At 41.3% G+C, this 23,471-nt stretch overlaps 1 protein-coding gene across 5 annotated transcripts in view; it reads left to right on the top strand.

Annotated features, from left to right (window-relative positions):
• Window positions 1–718: 718 nt before the first annotated feature.
• The window catches only part of ctbp2a (C-terminal binding protein 2a), a 146,422-nt gene continuing 123,669 nt past the window's right edge, over window positions 719–23,471 (top strand). For 2 of the 5 annotated variants that reach the window (XM_070448501.1, XM_070448503.1), the window contains exons 1-2: window positions 725–1,015; window positions 9,984–10,080. The gene's annotated coding sequence lies outside the window, so the exon portion shown is untranslated. Of the gene's footprint in view, window positions 1,016–5,905; window positions 6,037–9,983; window positions 10,081–23,471 lie in introns of all 5 variants that reach the window. The other 3 variants (XM_024008241.2, XM_024008242.2, XM_070448502.1) reach the window with 2 other exon arrangements.

Raw genomic sequence — 23,471 nt, forward strand, 5'->3', positions numbered from 1 at the left:
ATCCCTGGCAATAAATCAAATCAAAATCAAATCAAATGGAATTTGTCACATGCGCCCAATACACTTACTTACAAGCCCGTAACCAACAATGCAGTTTCAAGAAAACACCTAAAAAAGTAACAGATATGAATAACAAATAATTAAAGAGCAGCAGTAAATAACAATAGCAGGGCTATATACAGGGGGTACTGGTACAGAGTCAATGTGTCAATGTGCGGGGGGCACCTGTGTCGAGGTAATTGAGGTAATATGTACATGTAGGTAGAATTATTAAAGTGGCTATGCATAGATAATACAATAGCTGCGTTATTGGTCAAACATTAAGCRTATGTGATATGTACACCCCCCTTCTACTTCTTCTTTTGTATTCATCTGATCAGTCCAACAGGACTGGGAAATAAATGTCCGCTAATCTAATTCATTAATACTAACACTGATTAATCTGCTTGGATGCAGACATGTCCATACTCGCCCCTCACATGACACTGAGATTGAGGGCCAATAGGGATGATGTCATCAAACTGATTTGGAGCATTGTCTTTATGGCTATTTGTTTGTTCACATTGGTTAGAAATGTATCTGTCCTTATCTGATATATGGGTGATCCATTGACCTGTGTGAGTGTGTGTGTTAAGGGAGGCGAGGCGCGCGCGTAAGCGCCATTGGTTGGTATGGGCCAAAGCCCCGCCTCATTAAAAAAGCGAGAGAAAAAAATGAAAAGAAACTGACACACACCCCTCTCTCAATTCTTGCAGGAGGGATATAATAGGAAGGAGTGTGTAGCCTTACAAACGGTGCCGCAATCAAGCATAGGATAGTTTAGAGGAAAAAGCGACATTAGGAATCAATTATTCCTGCGACGGAGATCGGTCCCGTTGCTCTAGGATTTAAGTTTTTGTGGCATCTAAAGGTGGATCCATTAATATCGAACAGGACGCGGTCTTGTAAAGCGTATGATGCTATTTTCGGACGCATAAAGCCACCGTTTGAACTTCTCAATAAACATCTAATCGAGGTAGGACGAAATAATTTTCTAATGATTTCGAAAACCTCAGTTGTTCAACCGGTGTAGTTTTGAAAGCGATCTTTGTCGCTTGTTGGTGCCCATGTGTGTCTGCGCCATCAAGAAGTGGAGTGACTAGGGAGGGAATTGTGGGGTGGGCTATTCCGAGGACATCTTTAGTGAAAGGGAAAAAAATTGCATTAGTAAAGGCATAATGCTATTGTGGCTACGTCCTGTCAATAAAGTAATCAACTATGACCCTCAGTCATACCAACACAACAACCAACTTTGGAACTCCCAACAGATTTAATAGAAGAATAGGTGAATAAGAGAGAACAGAAGAAGGATTCCATTTTAATTGGCAGTGCCAATTTCAACACGTTGAGGAAGTCTGTTTTAGACGTTTCACATTATATGATTGGATAGAAAAAAAGTTATTTAGATACAAAAAAGTTAATATCTCAAATCATTTCAGTAGTCCATGAAAACAGATAAGTGTCACCATTGCAGTGGTTGAGCTTTACTTTAAAGGGGCAATCAGAAGTTGCTACATACATTTTTGGATTATAAATGAATATGCACCCATTGATTCTTGAAGAATATAACTTATACATGCCTCATGAGCTTAGTTCAACTGTCGTTCCCCATCAGAAACCAAAATATAAGCTTGTTTTACTCCATTGGTAAAAAATGCTAATATAAACAAACACTSTATAGCCTCAACATGGTAAAAACTATACTTTTTATACCATGAATCCTTGCATCTATAGCTCTGTCTATGAATTTTAGAGTGGTTACATTTCTCCAGCCTCATCCCTCAGCTTTTTACAGAAACCATGGTGGGAAGGCCGCTTTATTGTTTCAGCTGCTGATTGGCCCTTTAACTTGAGGTTTACAAGTTAGATCTCTCTCTCCCTCCCACTCTGTCTCTCAGTTTTATAGCATGCATCTACTGCATACTTCACAGATGGAAGCAGGTGGTTTGATTTTAGAGGGCCACATCTCTTCTTCCAAGGCCCCTGGATTCAGCTTTTGTCATTGATATTACAAAAGTATCCCACATAATCACTGACAACTAATCATGTAAGGAATTCACTCTCTTCATACAATGATTACTGTTATATGTGCAAAGCAACAGGAGCTCTAGTCTCTCTCCATTCCCTCTACTTCACAATTTGTCATTATCGTGTTAAAGGGCCTGGTGGGGATTGGTATGAAAAGATAACCTTTTTTCAATTTGGAGGCTTAAGTGGAAGGAAGGTCCTTGGGAGAGGGTTCTTTTGTTTTGGCGTGGAAGGAGTGGGGACTGTGGCTGAATGCAGATGTGCTGCTGGTAACAACATCTGCTCTCCCTGTTGGCATTGTCATGGCGCCAGCCTGTGGTGAAAAGGCCCTGTCAGTAAAGCCCTAATGACCCTGCTGCCCTCTCCTCTCTAGGGGAAGCACTTTGGAATGAACTTGAGACCTCTGTTACCTTGCCCTATTTAAGTCTTTTAGGGTGGGTCAAGAGCAGATTTCTGCAATATGCGGCCCGCGGGCCTGTGATTTTATTTGGCCCCCCCAAGTTTTCTGAGCAAGTTTTTATTTTTAAATACAGTGCCTTCACAAAGTATTTATAACCCTTGACTTATTCCACATTTTGTTGTTACAGGATTCAATATATTTTTGTTCCACCCATCTACACACAATACCCCATAATGACAAAGTGAAATGTATTATTAGACATTTTTGCAAATGTATTAAATATAAATATCTAATTTACATAAGTATGCTAACCCCTGAGTCAATACTTTGTAGAAGCACCTTTGGAAGCGATTACAGTTGTGAGTCTTTCTGGGGAAGTCTCCAAGAGCTTTCCACACCTGGGTTGTGCAACATTTGCCCATTATTCTTTTCAGAAATTGTCAAGCTCTGTCAAATTGGTTGTTGATCATTGCTAGAGAACCATTTTCAGGTCTTGCCATAGATATTCAAGCAGAATTAAGTCAACTGTAAATCGGCTAGGGTTGTTYCGGTGACCGTATTACCGACACACTGGTGGTCACGAGTCATGAAGGCAGCCAAATTCCATGTGACCGTTTAGTCACGGCTTCTCCAAGCTCTGATGCTGCTGGTCATTAGAAGCCTACCAAACTTGTTAACTGCCTGGTACTCAGCACTCTATTGCCCCTCTAATTGCTCTGACATCAATGCAAATTGAAAATCTAATCACACACTTCATAAGAGCCACTTCATAAGAGCCCATGAGCTCATGTTGCAAAACAATTRTATAGGCTATACAATTGTGTGAGAAAACAGAGTGATGGCCTCTATTAAAAAGAGGAGGATCCCATTAGCTTTTTATAGGCTAGGCCTACTATATTTATTTCCTAATATTAAGCACATTGCTTATTTTTACAACATGAGTGTAGCCTACCTGACTGGCATGAAAATAACCACGGGAAAAGCATCCTTCATTCGCTATTTAAGTGCATAGATGACATTCATTTTTTCCCCCTGCCCCTGTTTTGAGACAGGTGTATGATAATGATCTATTCTAAATCAAAATCAATTTCACACATATATTATTTAGTATATGTAAACACAAGATTAAATCAAGAATAGTCTGATGGAGGGGTTGGGTGCTTCCACATTCTGAAATTGCATTTATGTCCCACCCCCATTTTTATAATTGGAATGTGATACAAAACGAAGCAATGGTGTGCTGTAGGACCATGCGGACGCCTCCGAGCGGTTGGGTAGGCTGTCAGGATTATTTATCCTGACAGTCATTAAAAAACTAGTTTTTCAAGCACTTCACAAATTTCTTGTTAACAAACTATAGTTTTTTCAAGTCGGTTAGGACATCTACTTTGTGCATGACACAAGTAATTTTTCAAATAATTGTTTGCAGACAGATTATTTCACTGTATCAGAATTCCAGTGGGACAGAAGTTTACATACACTAAGTTGACTGTGCCTTTAAACAGTTTGGAAAATTCCAGAAAATTATGTTGTGGCTTTATAAGCTTCTGATAGGCTAATTGTCATCATTTTAGTCAATTGGAGGTGTACCTGTGGATGTATTTAAAGGCCTACCTTCAAACTCAGTGCCTCTTTGCTTGACATCATGGGAAAATCAAAAGAAATCAGCCAAGACCTCAGAAAGAAAATTGTAGATCTCATCAAGTCTGGTTCATCCTTGGGAGCAATTTCCAAACGCCTGAAGGTACCCCGTTCATCTGTACAAACAATAGTATGCAAGTATAACCACCATGGGACCACGTAGCCGTCATACCGCTCAGGAAGGAGACGCGTTCTGTCTCCAAGAGATGAACGTACTCTGGTGTGAAATGTGCATATCGATCCCAGAACGACAGCAAAATACCTTGTGAAGTTGCTGGTGTAAACAGGTACCAAAGTATCTATATCCACAGTTAAACGAGTCCTATATTGACATAACCCAAGAGGCCGCTCAGCAAGGAGAAGCCACTACTCCAAAACCGCAATTAAAAAAGCCAGACTATGGTTTGCAACTGCACATGGGGACAAAGATGGTACTTTTTCGAGAAATGTCCTCTGGTATGATGAATCTAAAATAGAACTGTTTGACCACAATGACCATTGTTATGTTTGGAGTTAAAAGAGGGAGGCTTGCAAGCCGAAGAACACCATCCCAACCGTGAAGAACGGAGGTGGCAGCATCATGTTGTGGGCGTGCTTTGCTGCAGGAGGGACTGGTGAACTTCACAAAATAGATGGCAACATGAGGAAGAAAAAATGATGTGGATATATTGAAGCAACATCTCAAGACATCAGTCAGGAAGTTAAAGCTTGGTTGCAAATGGGTCTTCCAAATGGACAATGACCCCAAGCATACTTCCAAAGATGTGGCAAAATGGCTTAAGGACAATAAAGTCAAGGTATTGGAGTGGCCATCACAAAGCCCTGACCTCAATCCCATAGAAAATTTGTGGGCAGAACTGAAAATGCGTGTGCGAGCAAGGAGGCCTACAAACCTGACTCAGTTACACCAGCTCTGTCAGGGGAAATGGGCCAAAATTCATCCAACTTATTGTGGGAAGTTTGTGGAAGGCTACCCGAAACGTTTGACCCAAGTTAAACAATCTAAAGGCAATGCAACCAAATACTAATTGAGTGCATGTAAACTTCTGACACACTGGGAATGTGATGAAAGAAATAAAAGCTGAAATAAATCATTCTCTCTTCCATTATTCTGACATTTCATATTCTTAAAATAAAGTGGTGATCCTAACTGACCTAAGACAGGGAATTTTTACTTTGATTAAATGTCAGGAATTGTGAAAAACTGAGTTTAACCTGTTGAGGACAGAGGGCGCTGTTTTCACTTTGGGGGAAAATCGTGCCCAATTTAAACGGCCTCGTACTCAATTCTTGCTCGTACAATATGCATATTATTATTACTATTGGATAGAAAACACTCTCTAGTTTCTAAAACCGTTTGAATTATATCTGTGAGTAAAACAGAACTCATTTTGCAGCAATCTTCCTGATCAGGAAGTGGAAAATCTGAAAACGATGCTCTGTTCTAGGGCCTGCCTATAAATGGGCTTGATACGTATTAGTATACATGCACGTCATACACCTTCCACTAGATGTCAATAGGCAGTGAGAGAAGAAATTGAGTGTTTATCTTGGTCTGAGGTGGAATAAAAGCTCTTGGCATGACGTGTCACCCATTTCCTGTTTTCTGGAAAGCGCGAGAAGGAGCCTGGGATTGCCTTCTGGAAAGCTGTTGTTATAGACCACTAATATCTCCGGCTTTGATTTTATTTGATAAATGTGACAATATCATCGTAAAGTATGTTTTTTCAATATAGTTGATAGATTATTTAATTTTTTTCGGGACGTTAGGCGTGTTGCGTGTGTGCCTTTGTTCAGGAAGGAGAGCTTCGCGCTACTTTGCTAGCTTTCCGTGCTAATTGACTGGAGAAGAGGACGTTCTAAAACCAAACAACGATTGTTCACGACAAAGGACCCCTTTACAACATTCTGATGGAAGATCATCAAAAGTAGGACCCATTTATGATGCTATTTCATATATCTGTCGAACATGTGTACTATTAGGTAGCGCCCAGATTTTGGCACGCTCTCGCTATAACATAAGCTGGATGTCGTAATGAAGTTATTTTTAGAATTCTAACACGGCGATTGCATTAAGAACTAGTGTATCTATCATTTCCTATACAACATTTATTTTTAGTCATGTTTATGAATAGTTATTTTGTCAGAATAGGTGAGTTTTAGAAAAATATCCGCACATTCTGGGAAAAAGATGCTACGTTAGCACAATGTATAACCACTGATTTCAGCTCTAAATATTACATTTCGAACAAAACATAAGTGTATGTATAACCTGATGTTATATGGACTGTCATCTGATGAAGGTTTATGAAGGTTAGTGAAAATAATATCTTTTGCTGGTTATTCCTATCGCTAACGTGCCTATTGCTATCGCTAACGTGCCTTGATGAATGAGTGTGGTAGGTATTGTAGTAAGCTAATATAATGCTATATTGTGTTTTCGCTGTAAAACACTTAAAAAATCGGGAATATTGGCTGGCTTCACAAGATGTTGTCTTTAATTTGCTGTACACCATCGATTTTTCAGAAATGTTTTTATGACGAGTATTTAGGTATTTCACGTTGGTCTCTATAATTACTCTGGCTGCTTCGGTGCTATTTTTGACGTAGCTGTGATGGTAGCTGCAATGTAAAACTGATTTATACCTCAAATATGCAATTTTTCGAACAAAACATAGATTTATTGTGTAACATGTTATAGGACTGTCATCTGATGAAGTTGTTTCGGTTAGTTTGGTTGGATCTTGGTTAGTTATGTTGGTTTTTGCATGCTACCTGGCTGTTGAAAAAATGTCTGTCCTTTTTTGTATTTGGTGGGGGGCTAACATAAATATACGTGGTGTTTTCGCTGAAAAACATTTTAAAAATCGGACATGTTGGCTGGATTCACAAGATGTGTATCTTTCATTTGCTGTATTGGACTTGTTAATGTGTGAAAGTTAAATATTTCTAAAAAATATTTTTTGAATTTCGCGCTCTGCCTTTTCAGTGGAATGTGGGAGGAGTTCCGCTAGCGGAACCCCGGAGCCAGACAGGTTTTAAATGTATTTGGCTAAGGTGTATGTTAACTTCCGACTTCAACTGTATATAACGTAGGTACATGACGTAATGACTCCACGTAAAATTTGTCGCTATACCTGCAACAGCATTCCTAACCTAGCCCACAATGTCTGCTGTGTGGATCGAGCAGTCAACAAATCGAACAGTCATTTGAAAGAGTAAGAACATTTCAGCGAGACAACTCAGGCGAAATCCATTAATGCCAAGATAATGGAATTAATTTTCCTTGACAATCAACCGTTCTCTGTCGAGGGTGATGTTGTCTTTCGCGACTGGTCGAGCACCGGTACACACTAACGTTACCAAGTGTGCTATTGTTCAAATCAAATTTTATTAGTCACATGTGCCGAGTACAACATACAATAAAATTTGATCTGAACAATAGCGCACTTGGTAACGTTACTGTGTACCGGTGCTTTCACCTTACAGTGAAATGCTTACTTACGAGCCCCTAACCAACATTGCAGTTTCAAAAAAATACGGATAAGAATTAGAGATAAAAGTAACTAAAGAGCAGCAGTAAAATAATAATAGCGAGACTATAAACAGGGGGGTACCGATACAGAGTCAATGTGTGGGGGCACCTGTTAGTTGAGGTAGTTGTACATGTAGGTAGAGTTATTATAGTGCATATGCATAGATGACTACAGAAGGTGAGAACCTCTCTCGATGGTGCAGCTGTATAACCTTTTGAGGATCTCAGGACCCATGACAAATCTTTTCAGTCTCCTGAGGGGGAATAGGTTTTGCCGTGCCCTCTTCACGACTGTCTTGCTGTGCTTGGACCATGTTAGTTTGTTGGTGATGTGGACACCAAGGAACTGTTATGTCATCGGCAAATTTAATGATGGTGTTGGAGTGGTGCCTGGCCGTGCAGTCATGGGTGAACAGGGAGTACAGGAGGGGACTGAGCACGCACCCCTGAGGGGCCCCTGTGTTGAGGATCAGTGTGGCGGATGTGTTACCTACCCTTACAACCTGGTGGCGGCCCTTCAGGAACTCCAGGGTCCTGTTGCAGAGGGAGGTGTTCAGTCCCAGCGTCCTTAGCTTAGTGATGAGCATTGAGGGCACTATGGTGTTGAACGCTGAGCTGTAGTCAATGAATAGCATTCTCACATTGGTGTTCATTTTGTCCCGTTGGGGAAGGGCAGCATGGAATGCAATGGAGATTTTATCATCTGTGGATCTGTTGGGGCGGTATGCAAATTGTAGTGGGTTTCTGGGATGATGGTGTTGATGTGAGCCATGACCAGCCTTTCAAAGCATTTCATGGCTACAGACGTGAGTGCTATAGTCATGTAGGCAGGTTACCTTAGTGTTCTTGGGCACAGGCACTATGGTGGTCTGCTTGAAACATGTTGGTGTTACAGACTCTGACAGGGAGAGGTTGAAAATGTCAGTGAAGACACATGCCAGTTGGTCAGCGCATGCTCGCAGTACACGTCCTGGTAATCAGTCTGGCCCTGCGGCCTTGTGAATGTTGACCTGTTAAAAGCTCTTACTCACATTGGCTGCGGAGAGCGTGATCACACAGTCTTCCAGAACAGCTGGTTCTCCCATGCATGTTTCAGTGTTATTTGCCTCGAATTGAGCATAGAAGTAGTTTAGCTCATCTGGTAGGCTCGTGTCACTGGGCAGCTCTTGGCTGTGCTTCCCTTTTGTACTCTGTAATGGTTTGCAAGCCCTGCCACATCCAATGAGCGTCAGAGCCGGTGTAGTACGATTCGATCTTAGTCCTGTATTGATGCTTTGCCTGTTTGATGGTTCATTGGAGGGCATAGCAGAATTTCTTATAAGCTTCCGGGTTYGGGTCCCACTCCTTGAAAGTGTCAGCCTTAGCCTTTAGCTCAGTGCGGATGCTGCCTGTAATCCATGGATTGTGGTTGGGGTATGTACGTGTGGTCACTGCGGGGATGACATCATTGAGGCACTTATGATGAAGCCAATGACTGATGTGGTGTATCCCGGAACATATTCCAGTCTGTGCTAGCAAAACAGTCCTGTAGTTTAGTATCTGCTTCCTCTGACCACTTTTTTATTGACCTAGTCACTGGTGCTTCCTTTTAAAAWTTTTGCTTGTAAACAGGAATCAGGAGGATAGAATTATTGTCAGATTTGCCAAATGGAGGGCGAGGGAGAGCTTTGTAGGCGTATCTGTGTGTGGAGTAAAGGTGGTCCAGAGTTTTTTCCCTCTGGTTGCATATTTAACATGCTGATAGAAATTTGGTCAAACTGATTTAAGTTTCCCTGCATTAAAGTCCCTGGCTACTGGGAGCGCCATCTCTGGGTGAGCGTTTTATTGTTTGCTTTTTGCGAAATACAGCTCATTCAATGCTGTCTTAGTGCCAGCCTCTGACTGTGGTGGTATGTAAAAAAGCTTAAACGAATACAGATGAAAACTCTCTAGGTAGATAGTGTGGTCTACAGCTTATCATGAGATACTCTACCTCAGATGAGCAATAGCTCGAGACTTCCTGAGATATCGTGCACCAGCTGTTGTTTACAAAAATACATAGACCATCACCCCTTGTCTTACCAGACGCCTCTGTTCCATCCTGCCCGGTACATCATATAACCAGCCAGCTCTATGTTGAWATTGTCGTCGTTCAGCCACGACTCTGTGAAGCATAAGATGTTAAAGTTTTTAATGTCCCGTTGGTAGTTTAATCTTCCCAATAACTCTGCGATTTTATTCTCCAAAGATGAAACATTTGTTAGCAGAATGGTGGGAAGTGGGGGTTTATTCGATCGCCTACGAATTCTCAGAACGCAGCCTGACCTTCGGTCCCTCTTTCTCCGCCTCCTCTTCACGCAGATCACGGGGATCGGGGCCTGTTCCCAAGGAAGCAGTATATCCTTTGCGTCGGGCTCGTCAGTCATGAAAGGAATAAAAAGGATTCTGCTAGTCCGTGGTGAGTAATCGCACTCCTCATGTCTAGAAGTTATTTTTGGTCATAAGAGACAGTAGCGGCAACATTTATGTACAAAATAAGTTACAAAAAAACACAAACAAAAAAACACAAACACAACAACTCCTACCGGAGTTACACAGCAATTGCTTCACTGCTATTAGCTTCATGACATACTATGGAACGCCGTTTGGATCTTTGCGTGTCAAAAACGACACTTTGACGTGTTAAATAAGCTCTTAATTTGACACGTCAAATAACACAGTTATATTATAGAATGTTGTGTGTTCTGAATTTGCACGTGCAAGCCAAGCACCACCACTACTATCAGTAGCACTGTCAAAGCTGTACAAAAAATTCTGCAAACACTGGCCACGAACAATGTATTTACAATACCGTGTTGGTAATAAAGGATTATTTGTTCTACCGCAACTTCTGGGGTAGCTAGCTTGCTCTAGCTTGGTACCTAGCTTGCACCAATACAACCAGCAAGAAACCAGTAGAAACTGCAGTKATTTTCACTATTCTTAGCAATGATTTAGGAATCCTTGTGAGTAAGTATTAGCTAGGTAGCCACTTGTTGTTCGCCTGTTGAAATTGAACTTCAGTTCATGAAAATAAATAGTTGGCCAGCTACTTAACCCTGTTGCCCAAAGCTAACGTTATAAGCAGCCAGTTAGCTTCATCTGGCTAGTGAGGCTTGACCTGACCGGGTTATGTGTTGTGAAGCTAGGATTAGGCACAATAGTGGAATTTGCGGGGGTGCCTTCAAAATAAAAGTACTTATTTCAAAGTGATGCATATTTAGACTAAATAATGTTAAACAAGGTTGGAAGGTGAAGCAATGAAATGGGGTATCAGTCTACTTGGTGACACCCACAGAACACAACTGTGAAGAGTTTAGGCAAATATTAGCTTTGTAGCTCTTATCGCGGGACTGTGACTGTATGAAATAACCTCTCCAGTCAGCCAATTGTGTGTATTGACATTCATATTGCACTGTACAGCTTTACCTAAGGATAGGGGATCAATGAAATGGGGTATCCGTCTACTCAATATCCAAGCTATTTTTTCCCAACGTCCTACTAYGTATGCCCCAATGCAATTCTAAAGTATAGTGGGATTTAAACAGATTTGTCAAATTAACATTGTCTTTTGTTGATTTTATATAACATTCCAACCCCGTTTAGCATGATATATTCAATTATGGCATAATTTGACTATTTCTATGCATTTGCATCTCCTGTCAATGATATACTTTTATTTTGAAGGCTAACGACGAAGTCCACTATTGTGGCTAATCTCTAATCCTTATTGTGGCTAGCTTCACATAGACATAGACCGCCATTAATCAAATAAGAACTGTCTTATAAATTAGGGTTATTTTAGATGATGACACCTAGCTATATAGTTAGCTAGCTAACAGATTATGTCATTTTGCTATGTTTTTGGGAAGAACATTGATTACATCCATGAGCTAGCTAGCTTTTTTTATGACCAGCACTGTAGGTGCACGAGACAACTTTACCAGCATCATGGCATATGTATCGATGAATCGCTGTGACTTATGAAATATGAGTGATAGTGTAATCAATGTGTAATAACTAAGTAAACATTTTTATGAACGGGTTAAATTATTATGTGACGTGCAGTCATATTCAGGTCCTGATTGGTCAACAAGCTTATTTGACACGTCAAATCGTGTTATTTGACGTGTATCTTTTTTGACGTGCAAAGACCCAAACAGGTTTCCACAGACATCCTGGTTGAGAATGAAATGACTGAACAAATGAACAACAAAACTGCACAGCAAGTAAGTGAAAGAAATAGGTTTTGATTATGTTTTACTGGTAATGGGGACATACGTAAATGCCAACAAAATAACTTTTTGGTTTACAAGCGATATCTTTGGACAACATCCAAAGTGTAATCAGTAGGCTTAGGCGGTATACCGTATACCGGGGTATTTAAAAAATAGCCTTTTCAGTACCGTCAATACAGTTGAAACTATTTAATATTTTAAAAAGTTTATAAAAAGTTTTTTAAATACATTGTCTTATTTGTAGCAATTTAAGTAAATACCTGCAGTCAACATGTGCAATGCATTAGGCGATAAAGCGGATCGTGCTCTTATTTCACCTGTCACATTATTTTACATTTGGAAGCTTACTTAGTTCCCCAGCACAGTTGAGCCAGTTACTTGTTTAACTTCTTATGGGCAGGTGGGACGGTAGCGTCCCACCTGGCCAACATCCGGTGAAATTGCAGAGCGCGAAATTCAAACTACAGAATTATAAATATTTAACTTTCATAAAATCACAAGTGTAATACATCAAAATAAAGCTATACTTCTTGTTAATCCAGCCGCTGTGTCAGATTTCAAAAAGGCTTTACGGCGATTATCTGAGGACAGCGCCCCGCATACAAAACCATGAAAAACATATTTCAACCAGGCAGGTGCGACACGAAAGTCAGAAATAGCGATATAAAAAATGCCTTACCTTTGATGACCTTCTTCTGTTGGCACTCCAAAAGGTCCCAGTTACATCACAAATGGTCCTTTTGTTCGATAATGTCCTTCTTTATACCCATAACAACTCAGTTTAGCTGGTGCGCTTCAGTCAATAATCCACCCAGTTTCCCTCCATCAAAATGCAAACAAAATGAATCACAAATGTTACTAATAAACTTTTCCAAACAAGTCAAACAACGTTTATAATAAAACCTTAGGTACCRTAATACGTAAATAAACGATAAAATGTAAGACTGATAATCGTTATTGTCTTTCCCGGAGAAAAATACCAAAGAACGCCCTCTCATTCACACGCTTGGAAACACTACAGCCAAAATGGGAGCCACCTAGAAAAACTACAATTTCTGGCTCATTTTTCCAAAAACCAGCAACTCTTTGAAACTCTTTCCAAAGACTGTTGACATCTAGTGGAAGCCCTAGGAACTGCAATCTGGGAGGACTTCGCCTTATAATAAAAGTGACAGCCATTGAAAATAGTGGTAGGCTGAAATATATTTTGGGGGGGATGGTTTGTCCTCGGAGTTTCGCCTGCCATATCAGTTCTGTTATACTCACAGACATTATTTTAACAGTTTTAGAAACATTATAGTTTTCTATCCAAATCTACCAATTATATGCATATCCTAGCTTCTGGGCCTGAGTAACAGGCAGTTTACTTTGGGCACACTTTTCATCCGGATGTGAAAATACTGCCACCTACCRAAGAGAGGTTAAGTAATAATGCCCTCGAAGCCGGTGTTTGGAGGATATATTGTCACAGGTGTTGTTAGGCCCGAGACAAAGTCATATCTGTGACCAATCTGTATTCCCAGTCATGTAAAATCCATAGATTAGGACCTAATGAATTTATTTCGATTGAGTGATTTCATTATATGAACTGTGATCTTTGAAATTGTTGCAGGTTGCGCTTTACATTTTTTTCATTGTAATAAGGTGACGGGCATCATATTGTGTAGCTTTCTGCTGTGTTGGAGAAGGCAAAGCCATTTTGGATTAGTTATTTGTACAGCTGCCACTGTTATCTTGATTTCCTTGTGTTTTTTTCTCTTCTCCGTTCTCACCCGTCTGCTCCTCCTCCCTCTTCTCCAATCAGGTCAGGCAGGCCTGTTGCCCTAGCGACTCCAGACTCCACACAGACACAGCGTGCTCCTGGAGAGCCAGTACTGCATGGGTCAAAACTTTGTTCATTTGCACACATTGTTCACATTCGCTTGTAAATGTCCAAACTCAACAAAAATTACATTCGGTAGCACCTACCTATATATATGTAATTTAATGAGCTGGATAGCCTGTCTTTGCAATTAGTTTATTTTTGTTTGCACCTCGTTTGCATATTTAGCTAGCAGCCTCCATGCAAATTTGATATTACTTGTGCAAATTTTGTTAGCATTCTGGTAATAGATGCCCAATGGGCTTTTTACATTTTATTGGCGCTCACTTGTGTACTAAACCGGTAATACCGTAAATCCCGGTATGAGAGAAGGATGATATGACTATATGAACATCTGGATACCGCCCAACCCTAGTAATTAGTAACTTGCTCAAAGGGATATTTTATTCAATGTCTGTTTTTTTTATTTTGACCCATTTACCAATAGGTGCCCTTCGTTGCGAGCTTTGGAAAACCTCCCAGATCTTTGTGGTTGAATCTGTGTTTGAAATTCACTGCTCAACTGCGGGACCTTAAATATAATTGTGTGTGTGGGGTACAGAGATGAGGTAGTCATTAAAAAATCATGTTTAACACTATTATTGCACACAGAGTCCCTGCAACTTATTATGTGACTTTTTAAGCAAATGTTTACTCCTGAAGTTATTTAGGCTTGCCGAACAAAGGGGTTGAATACTTAATGCCTCAAGACATTTGAGATTTCCATTTGTAATTCATTTGTACAATTTTCGAAACACATAATTCCAATTTGACATGGAGTATTGTGTGTAGGCCATTGATGGCAAATCAAAATMGTATCCATTTTAAATTTAAGTCAAGGGCTGTGAACTTTCTGAATGCATTGTATATACAGTATACTGTATATKGTTTTTGTTGTTGGACATAAGACTGTAAAATCACCACGAAATCATCTCAAAGTTACTTTAATTTAGGAAGTCTGTTCCCAAGTATTTGCTCTCATAAATAGAGAGGCATATGTGATTGTATCCCAATTTAATCAAGGTTTGAAATTATTCTGTTTTTGTCAAATGCTATATCTGTTTGAAATTCTAGCGTTCAATTTGCAGTGTACAAATGATTTATAACTAAGTTCTGGCCCCCCAAACATCCGCTCAAGGAAAAATCGGCCCACAGCGAATTGTAATTGGGGACCCGTGGTATTAGAATGTTTTGATTTCAAAGTTGCTAAATTTGACTTTTCATTGAAGTGTCTGCCTTTCTTTAACCTACATATTCCTACTGTTATTCTTAGCAAATGTGTGCTAAACAGAGTGTACAGTCTCTCCTTCTCCCATACTCTCTCTTTCACCCCTCCCTCTACCCATCCTGCCTGTTGGGGGTAGAACTTCCGCTCACGTATCCCTGGCATTTATATATTCGGATACAAAAGGAGTGTTTTGCCCCTCCCGGCAGACGCATCACATGCAGAATCAAAATGCACATGGCACTTAATATCAGGGTGTTTGATTTATCACTGCAAACCAGCGATTTTGTATTTTTGACATCCCATTGCAGCATGTGTGCCTATTGGTGGAGATGAAGAGTTATGCGTGAAGGGGAGCCATGGAGTCGCTGTGTTGGAACTGATCTCAGGTGGATGTGAAGGCACAGTCAAGAGTGAACATGATGCATATTGTAAAAACTGAAGTAGAGAAGGCAATAGGCCAAGTACCAGTGTGCCACTATTTCACGTAAAATTAAGATCACTGTATTTTGACTAATTTGGATCCACTGAAGAGTGATTGCTGTAATGCACAGCTCTAAAATAAAACTCTGTTCACCAGAATTTCTACTTGGGAATTTGTGTAGTTGGATGCCTTTCAGGCACTMGAGATTTGTAGTTGTATTTAGATGCAGATGGTTCCAACACACCTAATAGGCGTGTAACACACAAAACATGTCTGGACATGGTGGTCGTGAATGTAAGGACTCACTTAATAACCTGTTATGGCTGCAGCCCGACACCGGTACACCTTATGACAACATCCAGCTCAGTGCAGGGCGCGAAATTCAAAATCTATTTTGAAAAAGAACTTTCACACATTAACAAGTCCAATACAGCATTTGAAAAGATAAACATTCTTGTGAATCAAGCCAACATGTCCGATTTTTAAAAATGTTTTACAGAGAAAACACCACATATATTTATGTTAGCTCACCACCAAATAAAAAAGAGGACAGACATTTTTCACAGCACAAGTAGGGCATGCAATAGCATGCCACAAGCCACCTAACTACCTAGAACCAACCTAAATAACCTAGAAAGAACTACTCCAGATGACAAGTCCTATAACATGTTACACAATAAATCTATGTTTTGTTCAAAAAATGTGCATATTTTAGCTATAAATCAGTTTTACATTACTGCTACCATCATAGCTACAGTCAGAAATCGCACGGGAGTAGCCAGAGAAAATACAGACACCAACGTCAACTACAATTACACATCATAAAACATTCAGAAAAATATATGTGTGGATAGCTAATGAAAGACAAAGATCTTGTGAATAGAGCCAATATTTCCGATTTTTGAAGTGTTTTACAGCGAAAACACAATTATCGTTATATTAGCTTACTACAATAGCTAGCACACAGCAGCATTGATTCTAGTCAAACGTAGCGATAGCACAGTTCGACAGATATATAAAAAGCATCCCAAATTGGGTCCTTATTTTTGTGATCTTCCATCAGAATGTTCTCCAAGGGGTCCTTTTTCAGAACCGTCTTTATTTGGATCCAGAACGAACGATTTCCCTCTTGAATTAGCAAGCACACTGGCCGTGCGGTGCTAACCTCTCCTTCTTGACAAAATTCTTGCGTCGCATCACATCTAAAGTCCAGAATAAATTTCAATAAATAATTAAACTATATTGAAAAAACATACTTTAGGATGATATTGTGACATGTATCAAATAAAATCGAAGCCAGAGATCATTCACCTTTAACGAGGGTTTTCCAGGAGCCGAGTCCAGGTCCAACTTCGCGCCCAGGAAAAAAAAATAAAGTGCGCACATCTTCACTCCAAGAGGTTGTGTTCAATCCCAGGACGAGATAATCAAGTCATTTCTGCTCTCACTTCCGCATGACACCCAGGGAAGGCGTATGACGTGTTTCTACAGTCCTAAGTGACATGCCCTTTTATAGACAAGCTCTCTGAAGAGAGACATCGATTTTGAAATCTCACTTCCGGATAGGAAATGGGCTGTAAAAAGGTTCTGTTCCACTTAGAGAAATAATTCAAACGGTTTTAGAAACTAGAGACTGTTTTCTATCCAATAGTAATAATAATATGCATATTGTACGAGCAAGAATTGAGTAAGAGGCCGTTTGAAAATGTGCACCTTTTTCCAGTTTTTCAATACGCCCCCTGCAGCCATAACAAGTTAAATGAACAGCTGGTGTCTGAAAAGAGGGCGATTGCAACATATGCTGTGAACAATCTGTTATAAACTGATCATTTGACATATTTTATGTCATTGTTATGATAGTGTTATGAAGGCTTCTTAATGCATGAAACATACTTKTTTTTTTCTTCAAATTATTGATTGTGTTGATGTCAGGTTGATGTCTATTATACACATGTAACGTCAATCTGTGTTTGAACAGGATGCTATGCAGACAGGCATTTAAAGTCACACAATTGACTGGCAAAGGAATTACAAGCATTAATTAGTGATGCACCGATATGACATTCTTGTCCGYTACRGATATCCAATATGTTCCTTGCCCAAAAAAACGATACCGATATTTAACATTTTAGTGGCCTTTTAAGCATTCTAGTACAGTTAAATGGTTAACACACACACACACATGAACGCAGCGGTCTAAGGCACTGCATCTCAGTGCAAGAGGCATCACTACAGTCCCTGGTTCGAATCCAGGCTGTATCACATCCGGCCGTGATTGAGAGTCCCATAGGGCGGCACACAATTGAAGGAAAAATGGCCCAGTTTATTTGCGCTGTTTGTAACTTATTTTTTTAACTTATTTTGTAAATAATGTTGCCACTACTGTCTCTTATGACCGAAAATAACTTATGGACATCAGGACTGCTATTACTCACCACGGACTGGCAGAATCCTTTTTTTCCTTTAACGAGTCTTACGAGCCCGACGCCAATGATATACTGCTTTCTCGAGAACAGGCCCAGATCCCCGTGATTTGCYTGAAGAGGAGGCGGAGAAAAAAGAGCCAGGAGGCGCACTGCCTACTAAGAATTTGTAGGCGATTGAATAAACCCCCACTTTCTTCCATTCTGCTAGCAAACGTGCAATCTTTGGAGAATAAAATCAATGACCTATGCGCAAGATTAAACTACCAACGGGACATTCAAAACTGTAATATCTTATGCTTCACGGAGTTGTGTCTGAACGACGACAATATCAACATACAGCTGGCTGGTTATACGCTGTAGCAGCAGGAAGAACAYCGGTGTCTGGTAAGACGAGGGGCGGCGGTCTATGTATTTTTGTAAACAACAGCTGGTGCACGATATCTAAGGAAGTCTGAAACTATTACTATGAGTTTTCTCATGATAGAGCTGTGACACACATTACCTTGAGAGTTTTTCATCTGTATTCTTTTGAAAGCTGTTTACTAACACCATAGTCAGAGGCTGGCATAAGACAGATTGATTGACGCTGTTTCCGCCACAAGCACACAAGAAAAACGCTCACCCAGAGCGGCGCTCGCAAGTAGCCGGGGGACTTTAACTGCAGGGAAACTTATACATGCGTTTTACTCCAAATTTCTCTCTCAGCACTGCTTATAACCGTGTGCATACCAGAGGCGAGGACAAGAACTCGATCTGTTGACCTACTAGCTTTATTCTTTGGCTCCAACTGACTAACCATTTTTTAATTGGGGATCTACACAGGGATGGCAACGTTATACCACTAAGCTCGTCCCGCTGTCTACTACTTCATTCTGGTTCGAAGATTGACTATAGAGTGCCAGTCGTCACTGATTCTGCAGATAGGAAGGCAATTAAAGGACAGGATTGCACTAGGAGTACAATAATATAACAGTGCGGTCTGTATTGGAAGCATGACTGCTAAATGAGGAGTGAGCGACTAGGCGCGTTAGTGCGCTTTTGGGTACACCGGACCTGGATATGATGGGGGCTTGGGATGTCAATCCGGATTGGGGAGGATGTTAACAACATCCAGTTCATTTGGCTTCTCTACTCAATGAGTGCATGTGCGGAGCCAATCAGTCGTCCACCAATACAGTGATGATATCGGAAATACGAGAACGTTTCCAATGCGTGAGCACATGGACGTGTTACTATGGACAAGCATTCCTGCACTGAGCCCTGTACAGGTTAAAGTACGAGCTCGCCGCGTTCGCAGGTAGCGGTGGGTCTGAGCGCCGCCTCTGGTGCAGAGTATCTTCGTTACGTTGTGCAAGCTCTGTGGACGGATAAACAGAGACATTCTACATTGCTATGGGCCCTGTCCTTACGAGGATTGCCCCAGCTCACATCACAGTGCGAAACTTGGTCAGTAGTGACTCAGGATCGTACACGATGCGACATGCAGACTAACAGAATACAGATCCGGCGACATAAAGACGCTCTCTCGTCTAGAGATGTGGCAAGGGCTATGCATAGCCCTAGTTGAGGTACTCTTAACACAGGACTGTCACAGTCACTCGAGAGCAGAGCGCCACAATGCACACAGAGAGCTATCACAGACTCAAGCAGTAATGCTCTCTACATGGTATATGCCTTCTCGCTCTCTAAGTAGTCCGATGAATCGGCACACTGAGACTATAGATGTAGTACAGAGTTACTGCAGATAAGAACTGGTGCTCAGCGCCGCTCTTCGTCAGCCGTACGATAAGACTCTCTAGGACACACGGGTCAATCATTGTATCTAGGCCACTAGGGCCTCGACCTCGGCATACCAGGCCGTGTACTGTACAGAGCCAATGCTCGAGCGCGCATAGACGTAACTGGCAAGTAGATTCTTTCACTGCAGTTTGTTCGAGTCCTCAGTACATGCCTCAATCGTGTACAGTAGAAGGTCTTTTTAATAAGCAAACCATCTCACAGTTATTGAGTAGACCTGGTGTCCCGATGAGAAGGACTATAACGTACTTATAACCTGACCTTGACGACCTAGCACTCAGATGTCTGTGAGCCATGAAGTGCTTTGAAACGGCTGGTCATGGACTCTAGCACAAAGATCCACAGACTGATCGCAATCGCGCATTAGAGTTCACCAACTGGCTCCTTATTCCAACAGGACAAAATGAGCACCTATGTGAGAATGCTATTCATTGACTACAGCTCAGCATTCAAAACCGTAGTGCCTCAAAGCTCATCAATAAGCTAAGGACCCGTGGGACTTACATAACCGTCGGCTGCAACTGGATCCTGGACTTCCTGACGGGCGCGTCCCAGGTGGAGGGTAGGTAACAACTACATCACTACACGCAAATCACGGGATCTGGGCCTGTTTCTCGAGAGCCAAAGCTGAGACTGATCCTTCAAGTAATGGGCCTCGTCTCGGCGGGTGTCGGGTCTGCGTCAGGTATGACTCGTTAACTGGGTGTAATAGGCGACTCTCTGCACATGTCCGCGTATGGTTGCTCAGGCATACAGGGCCACGCTGACTCGCATGTCAACACATATCATATAACCGGGTCTCATGACCGATGAGCAACGTAAGTGGCTAGGACTAGATTCATCTCGACTTCAGACAATGACAGTTAGACATAAAATCGGGAGGGTAGGTCAAGAGCAACGCCGTGTGAACGTGTGTAATATGACAGTGAGCAGACACCATATTTCCTCATATGCTGATCAATGACTGTAGAGATCCGGATTGTGCTAGTGAGCTGTACTAGGCTACAAATGAGGACTCGAAGCGACGCTCGGATGCTGAATATTCCACTCCGACTCTGCGATGGGGCTGGGCAGCTGGATAGGATTGAGAGGTTTAAGTCCTCTGGTGCTTCCGCTCTCGACGAACAAAACTATAACATGTGTCCAAGCATCGCACGCAAGACAGTTCGTGGAAGAGGGCAAAACCTATTCCACTCTCTAAAAGGATAACTTTGTGCATGGCTCGTCAGATCCTCAAAAGCTCACTGCCTGCATCATCGAGAAGAATCCTGACTGTGTTGCATCACTGCCATGGTGATGCAACTGCTTTCGCGCCTCCGAATCAGCAATGCACTACGAGAGTGGTAGTCGGCGAAGGCCCAGCTACATCACTGTGGCCAAGCTTCCTGCCATCCAGGTACCTCGTATACAGGCGGTGTCAGAGGAAAGCCCTGAAAATTGTCAAAGACTCCAGCCACCTAGTCATGCTACAGCAGGCAAGCCGGTGCTGGAGCGACCAAGTCAAGCGTCCAAGAGGCTTCTAAACAGCTTCTAACCCCAAAACCATGAGACTCCTGAACACCTACTCAAATGGTGCTACCCAGATCTATTTGCATTCCCCCCTACTCACTGCTGATAATTCTCTGTGTTTATCATCTATGCACAGTCACTTTAATAACTGTAACCTACAACTGTATAATTACATCAACTAACCTGTGCCCCCGGACATTACTCTGTACTGGTACCCTCCCTGTATGTACAGTTGAATTCGATGAGTTTACATACACCTAGCCAAATACATTTTAAACTCAGTTTTCACAATTCCTGACATTTAATCAAAGTAAAATCCTGTCTTAGGTCAGTTAGGATCATACTTTTTTTAAGAATGTGAAATGTCAGAATAATAGTAGACGAGAATGATTTATTTCAGCTTTTATTTCTTTCATCACATTCCAGTGGGTCAGAAGTTGAACCAATTAGTATTTTGGTGCATTGCCTTTAAATTTGTTTAACTTGGTCAAACCGTTTTGTGTAGCCTTCCAACAAGCTTCCACAATAAGTTGGGTGAATTTTGGCCCATTTCCTCCTGACAGGGCTGGTGTAACTGAGTCAGGTTGTAGGCCTCCTTGCTCGCACACGCTTTTTCAGTTCTGCCCACAAATTTTCTATGGATTGAGGTCAGGGCTTTGTGATGGCCACTCCAATACCTTGCCTTTATTGTCCCTTAAGCCATTTTTGCCAGCAACTTTGGAAGTATGCTTGGGGTCATTGGTCCATTTAGACCATTTGGAACCAAGCTTTAACTTCCTGACTGTGTCTTGATGTTGCTTCAATATATTCCGCACATATTTCTTTCTCCTCATGATGCAATCTATTTGTGAAGTGCACCAGTCCTCCTGCAGCACAGCACGCCACGCAACATGATGCTTGCACCCCGTCTTCATCGGTTGGGATGGTTTCTTCGGCTTGCAAGGGCCTCCTCCTTTTTCTCCAAACATAACATGGTCATATGGTCAACAGTTTCTATTTTTAGTTTCATCAGTACCAGAGGACATTTCTCGAAAAGTAATCGTTTTGTCCCCATGCTGCAGTTGCAAACCATAGTCTGGCTTTTTTTTATGCCAGTTTTGGAGAGTGGCTTCTTCCTTGCTGAGCGGCCTGTCATGGTTGTCATCAAGTAGGACTCGTTTAACTGTTGATATGATACTTTTGTAACTGATTCTACCCAGCATACTTCACAAGGGTACTTGTGCTTGTGTTCTGGGATTCGTTATGCACTTTTCGCACCAGAGTATGTTCATCTCTGGAGACAGAAACGCGTCTCCTTCCTGAGCGGTTGACGGCTCGCTGGTCCCGTGTTATACTTGCATATATTGTTTGTACAGATGATCGAGTACCTTCAGGCAATTGTGAAATTCTCCCAAGGATGAACAGACTTGATGGAGGATCTACAATTTTTCTTTCTGAGGTCTTGGCTGATTTCTTTTGATTTTTCCCATGATGTCAAGCAAAGATGGCACTGAGTTTGAAGTAGCCTTGGAAATACATCACAACGGTACACTCCAATTGACTCAAAATCGTCAATTAGCGCTATCAGAAGCTTTTAAAGCCACAACATTATTTTCTGGAATTTTCCAACTGTTTAAGGCACAGCTCAACTTATGTATTAACTCTTTGTCCCACTGGAATTTGATATAGTTAGGAAATAATCTGTTGAACAAATTATTTGAAAAATTACTTTGTCATGCACAAGTAGATGTCCTAACCACCTTTGAAAACTATAGTTTGTTGTTACAGAATCGTTGGAGTGTTGAAAACAGTTTTTAATTTTTGACTCCAACCTAAGTGTATGGTAACTTCCACTTAACTGGTAGTCTCGTATTGTTATTTAACTGCTGGCTTCTTTTAAATTGCTTGGTTCTTTTATTTATATTCTTATCTATATTTTTTTTAAATGGCATTGGGGTGGTTAGGGGCTCGTACAGTAAGCATTTCACCGTAAGTCTAACACCGGTTGTAATCCGTGCTTCTACACCTGCAATTTGGCTTGCTGGTTTGGGGTTTTTAGGGCTGGGTTTCTGTACAGCATTTCTGAGATTCAGCTGAATGGTAAGAAGGGCTTTATAAATAGCATTTTGATTTGGATTATTTGCCGCCATTTGACTAATAAAATTTGATTTGACAATTCGTCCGGCGCCGTCGTCCGGGCCGTCACTGTAAATATGAATTTGTTACTTAACTGACTTTTGCTAGTTAAATGAAGGTTACACACACACACACACACAACACCACACACACACACACACACACACAAACACACACACACACACACACACACACACTGACAGAAGTTATTTTTT

Source organism: Salvelinus sp. IW2-2015, linkage group LG18 (assembly GCF_002910315.2).
Source record: "Salvelinus sp. IW2-2015 linkage group LG18, ASM291031v2, whole genome shotgun sequence".
In the NCBI taxonomy this organism is placed as follows: Eukaryota; Metazoa; Chordata; class Actinopteri; order Salmoniformes; family Salmonidae; genus Salvelinus; species Salvelinus sp. IW2-2015.